Here is a 13,303-nt window from a genome sequence, read left to right as displayed (position 1 = left end):
ACTAGGATTTGAAAAATTCAGCAGGCACTGCATTGCTCATTGTTCAGTTCAGGAGCCTCTGTGTGATTCCAGTCTTGCTGTTTCTCTCTAAGGTATAAAGCAAAATAGTTATGGTTTGTGGCATAATGACAGATAAAGAGGCCAGCCACTTTGGCAGCTCTGTGGATATGTCCTTAAAAATGACACCTTGTACTCCGCTCCATAGAAATAAGGCCCTGCCATGATTTCTTGTCTTTGGCTGTATTTTATTATAATTTTTCAAGAACATATCAAGAAGCCAGTTGTCTTAATGGAAACCTGGGTATGTAGTATTTCTGCGTGCCTTTGTGAAATCCCCCTAAGGGGGGACCGGATAATCTTCATATGCTCAGAGAAGTGGTGCATGTGCTTCCTAAATGACATGTAGATTTCCTCTAACATATGTGCATCTTTTGGTTGGGTGAGAGTCAGCATTTCCCTGCCCTTTTCTTTTCTTTTTTTCCCCTCTGCCATGGCAGTACTATACATAATGAAAAGCACTAAGAAACCCACTGCCTTCTGTTCTAGTGAGCACATTAGGAGACTGTTTAGATGGCTGCAGCGAATGTACTGCAGCGTGTTAACCCTAGGTATTTTTCCTGTGTGAATGTGTACATACAGATCTTCTGAATCACCTTCCAATACAAAGGAAAGTGAAAAAGTAGGAGTCTGTCTTTGGGGGCAATTTTGAGGTGCTGCTGTTTGAAACTGACCCGAATTGGTGAGGTTTTTCCTGTCTGCTCTTTAGGTTGTGTGCAGGTCTGTCAGGGTGGGTTTTTCCCCCACAGCTGAAAACAGCACAGCAGTTAAGAATTCTAGGAGCTGGCCTGTCAACCATGTGTACCTATGGCTTGTGAGCTAAGATGTATAGTCTCTCAGCTAACTCTACTCATGATGCAGGAAGCCCACGTTGTGCTTAATGTGCTCAGTTTCAACAATAGCGTGCCCAACTATAGCTATGTACTGTCTGTATAAGGGTACTTTCTCGCCGATTGCAATTAGAACAATATAGAAGGGATGTGGCAGTGAGAGGCTCTTGATTCAGTGAGGTGAGACAATTGCTCTGTGGACAAAAATGCTTTATTGTTTATACAACACAGGGCTGTAGAAAGGAAATGTCTTAGCAACCAGAGTGGCACATGAATAAATATTAGCCTATTAAACTCAAATGTGCGGATTTTTTTCAATGTTTTATTTCTGTATCTTAAGAATGAGATTAAATAGCTTTTGCTGCACCAAAGCCTTTTTTGGGGGTTCCCTTCACCCCCAGCCTCCTCATGTCACAGTGGAATTTGGTAACTTATTCCAGTTTCTTTCTGGTTTTCCTTAGGACTTTGCAGATTCAGGGCATGTAGAGGCTCTCTTTCCTAGGAAAATGGAGCAAAAAGCTGCAACTGCTTCACTTAACATTTATACATTTGGGCATCAGTCTTCTCATAGCAAAGACATGGTTTTACCACCCAGTACATAGGGCGTAGGAAGCCCAATAATTGTGGTTTGCCATTTTGTACTTTCCTGACTATTTAAAACATTTTCCCCCCAATTTTTCCACTATGAGTTGTGAGTCACTTCTTGTTCCTCTGCACCACCCACAAGCAAGCAGTACTCGGGGTTTTTTTTTTTTTTTGGTGATCACATGACACTGCACAAAGCTAACCCTTTGCTTAAGCAGTATACAGAAATATCCTGTAGGGTCTTCCAGTCACATTGGAACAACAGAGAATGCTAATGTTTCTGGATAATTTATACATTAAGGACACCAAGGCAGCCAAAGGTTAGAAAGTAAGGCTGGTGGGAGCACCCGGTGTCCTAGACGTGATGATACCAGCAACAGTCATGCTGATTTATGTTCCTATTTAGTTTGAGGATTGCAGTCTGAGGGTAATATTTCACTGCTTTTGACTGGTTAAGCAATTTACAGTGTAATAATGTTTCTGTTAAGGCTTGCTTCAATACTTGTACGAGAGAAATGACCTTTTTAAAAATACACACAAAACAAACCCCTGTATGATATCCAATCCCATTTAATTTCAAGGTGAGATATTTTCAAATTGCCGCACTGAGCTCTGTAGAGACACTGTGCTTGTGTGCCCTGTGGGCCCACCATGCTCTTTCTGTTTGCCTGAATTAAAGACATTTCTAGAGGTTCAGAGCTTAAATAGTTTAACTCACGTAAGAGAAAGAGATGGGGCCAGCAATTGAAGTGAATACAGTGAGGGGGTCTGCACGATATACTTTTCCTGTATATTTTGTTCAGCTTTATATTACAGCTTCAAGCAGTTTTGCCTCTGTATGGTTGTGCGGTGTCCTACACTGCAAATAGTTTCAGTACACCCAAGGGCAGACCTGAGCTTTAAATGGTATCACAGAACAAGCCAAGCCACCCTTAATAATAGGGGATTGATAGAACGGCTTGCTTGATTCCTTATAGTGTGGCTCTGTTGTGCATGGTTTGGTTTGTGAAAACTAGAAATTGCTTATCCTATAATAATGCCTGGAAAGAAATTAGTTGCTTAGTCAGTGCTGTTCCTAAAATAAAGGTGAAATCTTATTTTTTTATGTTCTCTGTTCGGTACATAGTAGACAAGAAGGGCAGGTCTTGGCACATACTCAATGATTTATGTTTTATACAGTATTCAGCAGGACTGAAGTGGTTTCCATTTGCATGTAGTGCTTAGGAGCTGGCATGTTCTTTGGGAACACAGAATAGCTTGATCATAATGCAAAGCCTGGCTGCTGCCGTCTCTGAGATGTTAAAGGCTGTTGCTGTCACATCCTCTGCTGCTACAAACTTGTGTGCAGCAGGGAGAGTAATGGATGCCAATGTCACAAATCCTGGTAATTTCATCGTAAGGCTCAGTGTTTGAAGGTTTATACTTTCAGGTATGCTGGAAAAATTGCCCTGCAATTTCCTAATGGGTATAAATTGAAATGCTGTGTCAGGAATGATCAACCTGTAGGCGGGCAGCTGTTCATGTGGCTTCAAGGAGCTTGTGCATCTTCTGGGCTGGGCTCTGCGCCTGGCTGTAAGGCCTGTGGGAGATCGCTTGGACTGCCCAAGGTAGCAGAGCTGGAAACACCTCCTAGGGGCAGCGGGACCCCAGGAGGGCATCATCATATCCTAGCTGGAGTAATCCTACAGCTTCCTTTCCCCTCAGTTCTCTTGGGGCTGTCAAATGTTTTATGGATCTCAGCCATGCCAAGGTTTCATGAGCCTGAAAAAAATCAGCAGCTGCACCCCCACAATTAACCTGAGGAAAGGGTTGTGTGCATACCAGCTTCAGCTCAAGTGGCTTCTTCAGTTTGGTTCACAGTGATAATCAAGCAGGTTTCTTGAAAACAGGGATACTTCTTTCTCTGACAGGCACATGCCCCTGCAATGAATTGCCCTGTGGTTTTAAAAAGAAGTTTGGGTTGGAACTGGTGCAGAGTTCACATGCAAACAAATCTATCAGTTATCAAGTAAAGCTTGAAATGTGAAGCTCAAGGCATTTACCTCAGGTAACAAGTACAAATCTCCATCCATTTTTTAAAAAAATTCATTTCATTATTTTTAAACAAATCTCAGGATCAGAGAGATCTCTTTCATGGTTTCCGAACAGTTTGTTGACAGTAGTAGAATCTACAGAGGTTGAGCACAGATGATTGTTTCTTAATTCATTTGTGTTAAGGCACAAACCAGGCAGATGTTGCTCTACAGTCTGGGAACATGACCTACGCTAAATGAGGAGATTGTGTAGATTTAGGGCCTGAAGGAAAATTTGCGAAGTCAGTGAATCTTTCCTAGGTGTAAGGAAAATTTCAGTCATATCTTTGATTGTAGACATGATGCTCTGTTAGAGGTTAATCTAATTAAATATTTGAAAGCTATTTTTGATAGATGTTTAGGGGCACTGGTGGATGGAGTATCTCTAGCAGCATTGAATTCTTACCAGCGTGGGGTTTGGTGGTTAAAGAGTGTTTCTATTCAGTTGGAAAAACAATTCCTTCTTTGAAGATGACCCCCAAAGGAATGAAAAGATTACATTGTATTGTGTGGGTAGCACTACAGCATCATTTGAAGTGGGCACTGCTCAGTGTTACTTTGCTGTTTATAAACCCAGAAATGTTTTTGCACTGTAATACATTCACATTTTTATTTAGGCAGTTTTAAAACATTCACCTTTTCCTCTTCACCTTCTTGATGCCTCAGGATTGTGCTGTCACAACAGATGGCCATTTGTTATTATGCAAATGTCAGTTTGGGTTGTAAAAACCGTGTTATGCTTAATGTTACCAGCTCCTGGTGGGATGAGATGGGGAAGAGGGAGGACTAATAATGGATGACCTTACCATTATAGGAAGATTGCTCGGTGACTTAGACTTAGAGTTGGACTCTCAGTGAGTGTAAATCAATATTGTTTCAACTACCTGGCTGTTATTGATGGAGTCTTTTATCCTTCTGGGTTTTCTATCCAGGCTGGGTTTTATTTGGGGTTTTTGGAGAGCACTGAGGGGCAGAGGAAATGTCTCTTCTATGGTAAAATGGATGCTTTTGAAGCAAAAGAAAGTTCAAAGCTGGTGTTTGATGAACAGAGATTTTTTTTTTTAAAAAAAAATCTCTTTATGTAGTTATGAATATTCAGCCCTGTGCCAGAAGTCAAAGCACTGCTAATTTCAAGCTCTTAAATTGCCTGAATTGATGGCTTAAGCATGTTGTGCATACTTTGATACAATTCCATTCACTAAATGTTTGTTACGGTGAGCCAAAGGATTGTCAACCAATGGAACTGACTGAGCACCTGCTAAAATTGAGTGTTAGGCTCAGTCACACACAGTTTGACTGAAAGGGGGGGAGGTTTAAGAGCCAGTGTCTTGGTGTATGTGATGTGGGTAGAGGAAAGAAATAGAGAAGAAAAAAATTTGCAAGTTGTATTAAAAAAAATATAATTCCCACACAAAACCTGATGTATTCTCACTTTGATTTGAGTGGAAGCTTGGGCAATAAAGGGCGAGATTTGCTGCTAATCAGTAATCTTCTACAGCTGTTTAGGCCACTGGTAGAGTCGCAATAGGGATTTTCTGACTGAGGCAGTAGGGATAGCGCAAGACTCTGTTGTAAAGGCATAGAGAACTGTAAGGGTTCGGTTGGGTCCAGCACGCCTGACAAGTTGGAAACCTCTTTGGCCTTCTACTAAATAATGCCTCCCCATTAGACTTGAATGTGTGGGGACCCTTCTAGGTAATGAGCTCAGCTGAGATGATACAGCTGCCCCACACTGTTCCTGTCTTCAGTTGTCTAACGTGGGCTATAGCCCTATATATTAAATGGAAAAGATAAGTGTCTTCAGAGGATAATTCAGTGCATGTAAGTGAGACGAGTTAAAGCAATGTCCTCGTTTTCAAAGGTATTGAGTATCCTCCAGCCCTGCAGCTTCAGCTGAAAGCTTTGGGCGTTCTGCGGATCAGGCCCTGGCATCTCTGGTGGATGTTTGGGATTGTATAACACTTTTTAAAACCTTTCTTCTGTGTCTGTTGCCTGAGCATGGTATTTGTGTGGAGCTCCACTTTATTGGCCGGTGCTCCACAAGGTGGCTAGTTACTGATCTCCACGGAAGAGCTCAGCATTTGTTTTTATTTTTTACAGAGATTGGTATCACTTTATGTTGACTTGGAAGGGAAATGCAACAGAATGATTTTTTTTAGTATTTATTCAAGTAAGACTAATGTGGACAGGGGAACTACATTGAAATAAGAAGATTGTTTTGTTAATTGAAAAGAAAATTCACTTTGGGATGTGTTTGTTTTAAAAAAATCATAATTTTGCCAATAAGCTGAAGTTCTCCGTTATTTAGAAAGTTATGACTGTTTAGTAACATGAATTTGTCCCACATGAGATTTAGTGCTCCGAGACACACACAAACAGTTTAATGCCTTTGTATTATGTACCAGAACTAAAACTTTATTTTGCCTTTGTAGTTGCAGAAAGATACAGGACATATTGTACTATATAGTCATCTTCAGCTAAGCATTATTTTAGAAAACTTTGTTTTAATGACCCAAATGATGTATTTTACCTAATATTTTACTTGTTCAGCTATGTTTGATTCACAGTTTTGGATTTTATCTCATTGGGCAGTTAAAGGGTCTAATATATTATATGTTGTGCCATCACAGTTTATGTATCAATTTTAAATCTCAGTTCAAGTGTTCATTTCAGTATGTTCATAATTTTTCATTGAAAATAATTCATAATTAAAGAGATAAGTACAAGGTAGAAGGGATTTATTTATGTTTCTGCTATCCTAGTTTGTGCAGAATATATCCTACTCCATATTTATCCAACCGGAATTAACAGGACTTTAGTTACTTCTTGATAAAAGTGGTAATATTCCAAGGCCTCTCTTAACACACCAATTTCTCATGAGCACATGCAGGAAATGAAGGTCAGTACCTTGACAGGTATCCACTACCCCATCATGGCAAGTTATGCAGACGCACAATCTGCATATGTCATAGTGCCTGATGGAGGCTACCTCAACAAAATCTCCATCAGGAGTGTTAAAATTGGTGTCTCTGGTGACCCCATCTCTACCAGGAGCCAGGCAGGCTCCCAGGTGTGCCTGGTGCTTTATCTATGGAATCAGTGATTTGTAAGTACAAAAAACCACTGTGATCTTGTCATTTGCTTCCCTTGGGAAGGAGGGGACGCATGTGTCACTTTGATATCTGATCCAGTGTCAGTCGAAATCACTGCCTGCTTTCTGCAAAGAAATCAGTGATGGCTTACAGAAAACTGTGGTTTGTAGATTCTGAGCAGATTTCTGAGCAGCTCTCAATTTTGGTGCATATCGAGGGAAAAAATCACTGGTCACTAAACAAGCTTCAATTACATGTATGTATTCCACACTCATTTGTTATACCTTTATATATATGTATAGGTGGAATGAAGGTATAATATGCCAGTTGTTTGTATTTTTGTAGAATATGGAAGGTATTTTTGAAAGCAGAAAAGCGTATGGGTTTTTTTTTGTGAAATCCTATCAGCTCAGCTCTGCGCTGCAGCCCCATCCTTAACCCTGGAGCCTCTGCCTTTTGAAATTAGGTGTTGTTAAGTACCCAGGCTCTGCTGGAGTAAGAGAGTTGGGAGGAAAGTCGGAAGAGGAGACAGGTAGTTGCTGAGTTGAGTGCAGTGAAAGGATTTCCTGGAGCTGCTGAAGTGGCTGGTTTTGCATAATCATATTTAAAAGTAAGCACCATGATTGTGCAAATCCTTGAACTCTGATAGATGAAAAGCAGCTAGTAACTAATCTGAATTCAAGTACTCATGTAGTTCACTAGTACTGAGGAGTAATCATGGGGTGTTACACAAATACTATTCTCCACTAATGATGATGATGTGATCCACCAGACTGGGGGATGTTGCTCTTGTAAACAGCTGCTTGCATGGCATCTTTGAGCTCTCACTGCTGAAGAGTTCAGCGTGAGTAAAAAAACTCATACCCTCTACAAGTAAAGGATTTATGTGCAGCAAAACATACATGTAATGCAGGTACTATGTGAGTCAGTTTATATGTGTGCAGGGTGAGAGCAGGAGGCAAGGTGGTGGTCAGGGATTTGGTTGTGACTCCCCAACTGTGTGCTTTGCACCAGTCTATCCATAGCTCTGAGTCAGACATCTCCAAAGTGTGTTTGCTTCCCACAGTGAGTCTCCATCTGTGTTAGGGAGTGCTTACACTGGGAGAAGTTGTGTGGTGCTGCAAGGGGGTTAATTTCAGAGGAAGCATGTTCCCTCTGCTCCCCTGCAGCAGCACCTGGAAAGCCAGGCTCAACCCATCACCAGTGCTGTTGGCCAGTCTGGGTCCTTAGGGAGAAGCTATCCAAAAGTTGTTAGTGGTGTTTTCAGAAGGGTACACTATGGGGGTGTATATAAACAGCTTCTTCATTTATGTAATTTATAGTGTGAGCCTGTTGCATTGCTGTCATTAATTCCTAAAGGAATTATAAATCCTTTTTTTTAAATGAAAAGACAATTTGAAAGAACAAGTCATTACATAGAACAGATCAAAAAGTTAAATGCTCTTTTTAAAGCTACTGCAACTCTTCTTTTGAAATTCGTCAAAAGACAGCATCACCAGTAATTTCTGCATCATGTTCTGAGTTCACAAAGCTCATAACAATTCACAAGTCAGTGCAGTTGTTGATATCGACCTTTCAGTTAGAGCACACTGATCTGCATATCCTAAAGGAATATGCTTCCTTCCGTAAAGGAAGTATTAAAATGAGAAACCACAATGATGCTATCCTGTCTGTACCCTCTAAATAAACCATGATTTTGCCTGCCCTATTTGGTGTTGGTAGAAGATACAGTTGTGGAATTCACTTTCTGTTCAGCACAATGGTTCATTTTCTGGAGGTTTACTTTTAAATGTCAGGACTTAGAATATCCCCACCATTGACTTCCTTTGGTTAAACAAGATTGCCACAGCTAGCTCTATGGTTTTCCTTCTCAGTGACGTGTCCTGTAGCTGCCAAGCGTCCCCATCTGGAGGTGGTCTCGTGTTCTCTGGGAACTTGCAGAAAAGCAAAGCTGTGCAGTATTCACTGAATAGGTATTCCCTCCATTTCTCAGCATGAATTTACAGGGCATTTCACTAGGAGAAAAGCAAAGGCAGAACTAAGCTACTGACTATAGCAAGCTATGTATAACTTTCAAGTCATTTTTCCAGGGTTGTAATCAGAGTGTCTTACAAATACAGTCGTTTGGAGCTTTGGATGAGATTCCTTCATAGGTTGAATAATTTTATTTTCTCCCAGAGAGTTTTTTTTCTTTCTCCTGTAACTGCATCACCACTCCTTCTGGACCCTACCATGGTATCTCTGAAATCGCAATCACTTCCCGTTTATTAATCACTAGCTGAACGTTTAGCATTTGCAGCCATCTCATCAGCTGAATTTGCCATTGGCCTGTGAGGAAATATCAGTGTCTGGGTGATCTGAGTCTGTAACCCGTTCTTTTGCCCCATTTGGATTTATATGAATCTAGCAATCGTCTCTGGTGCTGAGGCTAATGTTTCCATGCCCAGACTGTAGGGTAGGAAAATTAATGCAGATATTATTCAGAAATAGACTGCTGACTGGCCCTTGAAGCACAGGCAAATAAGCCTGGAGTGCTTTCCACGCCTGAGGGGAAAGATCCCCCAAGAGGAGAGATATGTGTACCAAGCACGTCATGGTGCAGCAGGTTAAAAAAAAGCCTCAGTCTATGTGTGAGTAAATGCAGCACTTTGCTATAGTGCTGAGCAAGACTCCCCCAAAAGAGGATTTATTTGGCCACGCGTAGCAGACACTATGGTCTGGAGAGTAGCTGTGGAAAGTTTCCTTTTTCTTACACAAGACTCTGAATATCGCTCAGAAGTGGGTGGGAAAGGCTTTATTACATTTTTACCATCTAAGCAAAGAAAACATTTTCAAGGAGGATCAATGAATGCAGTGGATACCTGCAGCCCTAATTTTTTTCATACCACTTAATTTGAAACCACCAGCACTTTAAAAGCTGTTAAACATTAAAATTCTGATAACTAGAGACTGCTGTTTTTCTACCAGTCTGAAAAGATTAAAAAGATGTTGAGTGGAAAACATCTCTAGTGACAGTGGGTGCACAATCAAAGTTTCTAAGTAGGGCAGCCTTAGGAACAGCCAACGCTTTTTAACAGTTATGGGAAAGTGTATGTTGTTTGATGTTCCTATCTGATACTTTCCTGTCTACTTTTTTGTAATGTCAGAATGTCTGATTATGCTTAAAGAAGGCTTAATAAATGTTTTGCACACTCAGCACACACTGCCCACATAAAAATATGCAAACTTCCAAGTCTTTCAAGCAACAAACAAACGGTAGGGGATTCTCCCACTGCCTCTTCCAGTTTGATCTTCAGCAGTTTATTCAGTTGCTGGTTTTCCTTTCTGTAAAATCTCTCCATATTTTTCTTCTTACCCATTTTAAGGTTCTCTTTTCAAATTACAACACTGACTATTTTTCTGTGCTTGACATAGAATATATTTTGCATGCCTTGCATAAGGACCATTGCTACAATATAAGGCCTCTGCAGGGTTTATAGTTTTTTAATGACCTCAGAGCTGCTCAGTGATGCCCTGGTGTGTGACCTATTGGCTGTGTCCACAGCTTTCAGGAACGTTTTTGCTGGTGTCTTGCCATAATTCTGGAGGAGAAATGTGGTTTTTAAAGAAGTATATGCTTTTTAAAAAGCTTTTGGTGGTGAGGAAGCATGCATGGTAACAATTCTAATTATGACCCTTGGTATTCAGTATAAATTTCCAATTCATTGTTATTTAGATTAATTTTCTTTTACAAAGTATACCAAGCCATTGGCTAAAGGCTGTTTTAGAATGACTGATGATACTAGTTAAGTTGCAGATAGAAACACATGTTGTTTCCAAAGAGTTTTTAAAGCTCTTTCTGAATCCTTTCCATTTAGCCCACCCAATATACAGGAAAATTGTCCAAATCCTGGTTTTAGAACTGCATGAGTTTAATCTAAAATGGCTAAATGTAGTGCATTTTATAACATTGTGTGTATCCTCTTGTTGACCGAAGTGCCCGTTATCCTTGAAGCTAAACTCACTGAATTGTGGTCAAGTCATAGGTCCAATTAGAAGAACCACTGAACATATGCAATAAATTCAGCTTGAAAGGCCACATGCACAATCTGCCTTGGGTTGGAAAGCCAAGAGATGCTGTGACCAAACAAGATCCGCAGGGAAGCTGTTCAAAATCACAGCCCTTTGTTCCCAACAGCAAAGCTGCCCCTTTCTCCTTGTTTACTACCAAATGCAAATGAGCAAACAAAGCTGGTGTGCTTTTAAAACAAATCTGTTTGAAGGAAGATGAGAAAAAAGGAATTAAAGCATTAGAAAGGGCCTTGATGTTTGAAATGGGAGCAGCGATTAAAGGGGAGATATACAGAGGGAGTGATTGGGGCAGCTGACCTAGAAATTTGGTTGTATTTTGGCTGTAACTAGCTGCTGGGAGTTGAACCTCTTGTTTTGAGGAGCTCCTTGTTAACCCACGATGTTTTGCTCAGGCTGAGTCAGTAGCTAAAACCCAAGAGGGGAGGAAGCAGAATAAGACAAAGCCAGCAAAAACTCAGTCTCTACTGGGGACTGGGCTCCAAACCCTGCAGAGTTCAAGGAGGCCTGTGGTTCCTTTCAGGACAGTGCAGATAGGCTCTATGAGCAGTACAGGTGATGTATGGGTGATAAGATGGTTAAAGGGATGGCTCTCTTCCCTGAAAGCATCAGCCATACTGCAAGGGAGTGCTGCCTGCGGGGCTGCTGCTCTCTGATTGCATTGCTGCTGTGAGACTGCAGTGGTCCTTGTGAACCCCTCCTCCCTAGACAGAGCTGCTGGCTTGTTAGGGGGAGAAATTCAGCTATCAAGTAAGCAAAAAGACAAAACCCCTCCAGCTTTATATAGCAGGGTGAGAAATTAAATTGACTGGAGGACGTCCGAGAGATTACTTCTGATTAAGTCCTTGAAAAGATAAGATCTCTTATCCATTACCTGGTTGCATGAATTTATACTGTGGATATGTAGCCTAATGCTTTGTCAAGGTCCACATACAAAGAGTAACCACAAATTAATCAGTGCTTGTCGGTTCTAAGATATTTCTGGTACGATATTGAGCAATTCATTTACACCTACAAAATAGCAATTGTTCCCTAAAATAGCAGTCTGATAAAAAAAAAAAAAAAAAATTGTTAAAAAGTTTAGGGGTGAAAACAAAATTAGGCTTCATGGCTTTCTGTGTGTGTCTTCTTCATTTGCAGTAAAATTTTCTCATGTTTTCTTGACAAGTCAGAATCTCTGTCCTAGTTTTTGCAAGACATGCTTTCTGTGCCTGCTTGCCTGTTTCCTAGAAAAGAGTTGTCTGAAAGAATTGCCTGAAAAAGGAGCAAAGGTAACATCTCAAAAGGAAAATAAAATCACAGATTATATATTCATATTAAAACTAAACAATATCTGAAGGAAAGAGTGAGGAAATATACAAAGTGAAAAAATAAAACTGGATGGAGAATGGGAGGAGACTTTACAAAGCTAGCCAGCAAAATCCCTGACAGAGCTTTTAGGGGCTTCTGACTGGCACTTTGCAATACATTGTATCTTCCTGTGGGTTCAGTTTTGTCTTAGTTATTCAAAACAGCATTTTTATTTTTTTAGAAACATGCATGTTAAGTAGCAGCAGTTGGTTTTGTTAATATCAGGTTTTTAATGCATTTATTGTTCAGATGAATATTCAGTCCTTTGCCTTTCAGATAGTTTTGCTCATGCAAATGTAAATCGAACATATGAAGTCTAATTAACATAAGGGTTGCCCGGAATCAGTTTTATTTCACAGGTAGCCAGTTACTGTGATTCAATGCTGTGTCTGTAGTTCTTATATTTGACAGTAACAGATCAGGGCTGCATAGCTTTAGGGAGGATTTTCTAGCAGTACAGTAGGATTAATATGTAGCGACCTTATTTTGCATACAACCTGCAGTTTGCTGAGAAGACATTAATGGCGACTCAGGGGAAGTGTGGTGGCAAGAGAGGATGAAGTCAGAGATAAATCAGAGGGAGTGTATTAACCAACCTCAGAATGACAATATGCACTTTTTTGCAAATGGCAGAACCAGAATGTTTAATAGCAGAGCAGTGATAATAATTCTGGATTTCAAACTTCCTTCTGAAATGAGAAAAGGGCAGTTACATTTTGTGGGAGACTGTTGATGGCTGTCCTGGCGCTGCACACTAACAGTCCAATGAAGCCAGTGGAGGAAAGCTGGTCCTTCGGCCTTTCATTGTTAATATACTGCTGGCATTTTAAAGAACATTTTTCTTCCATTCTGATGTATGAAAAACGTTAAGATTTCACTGTAAAAGGCGCTGCATGTTTTTTAAATATAGTTACATTGTACTCTAGAATTACTTTTAAAATTATTTGACCCATGGGCCATGGCATTATTGCCTTTCCTGAATGATGCTGCCAAATGCAATGGGAGTGCATGTGGGAAGGAGTCAAACCACTTGTAATATACCCTGCAAAATGATGGGAACTCACCTGTCTCATCAGAAGGAGGGAACGAAATAAATCTTTTCCTCCAGAGAACTAAGCTCACTTGCATTAGATCAAGGAAAGGTTGTCTTTGCTTTGCTTTTAAAAAACTCTAGCTGCAAAAGATGTATCAGCTGTTGCAATTGGAATGCATAGAAAAGAATGATGCCATGTGCTGGTCATAGATTGCA

General features: G+C 40.4%; 1 protein-coding gene across 18 annotated transcripts in view; it reads left to right on the top strand.

Annotated features, from left to right (window-relative positions):
* The window catches only part of ANK3 (ankyrin 3), a 374,109-nt gene that overhangs the window by 166,719 nt on the left and 194,087 nt on the right, over nt 1–13,303 (top strand). The window lies entirely within an intron of this gene.

Source organism: Falco peregrinus, chromosome 1 (genome assembly GCF_023634155.1).
Source record: "Falco peregrinus isolate bFalPer1 chromosome 1, bFalPer1.pri, whole genome shotgun sequence".
NCBI classification, from domain to species: domain Eukaryota; kingdom Metazoa; phylum Chordata; class Aves; order Falconiformes; family Falconidae; genus Falco; species Falco peregrinus.
Note: the sequence above shows the minus strand (reverse complement) of the source record. Positions and strands in the feature narration are given on the sequence as shown.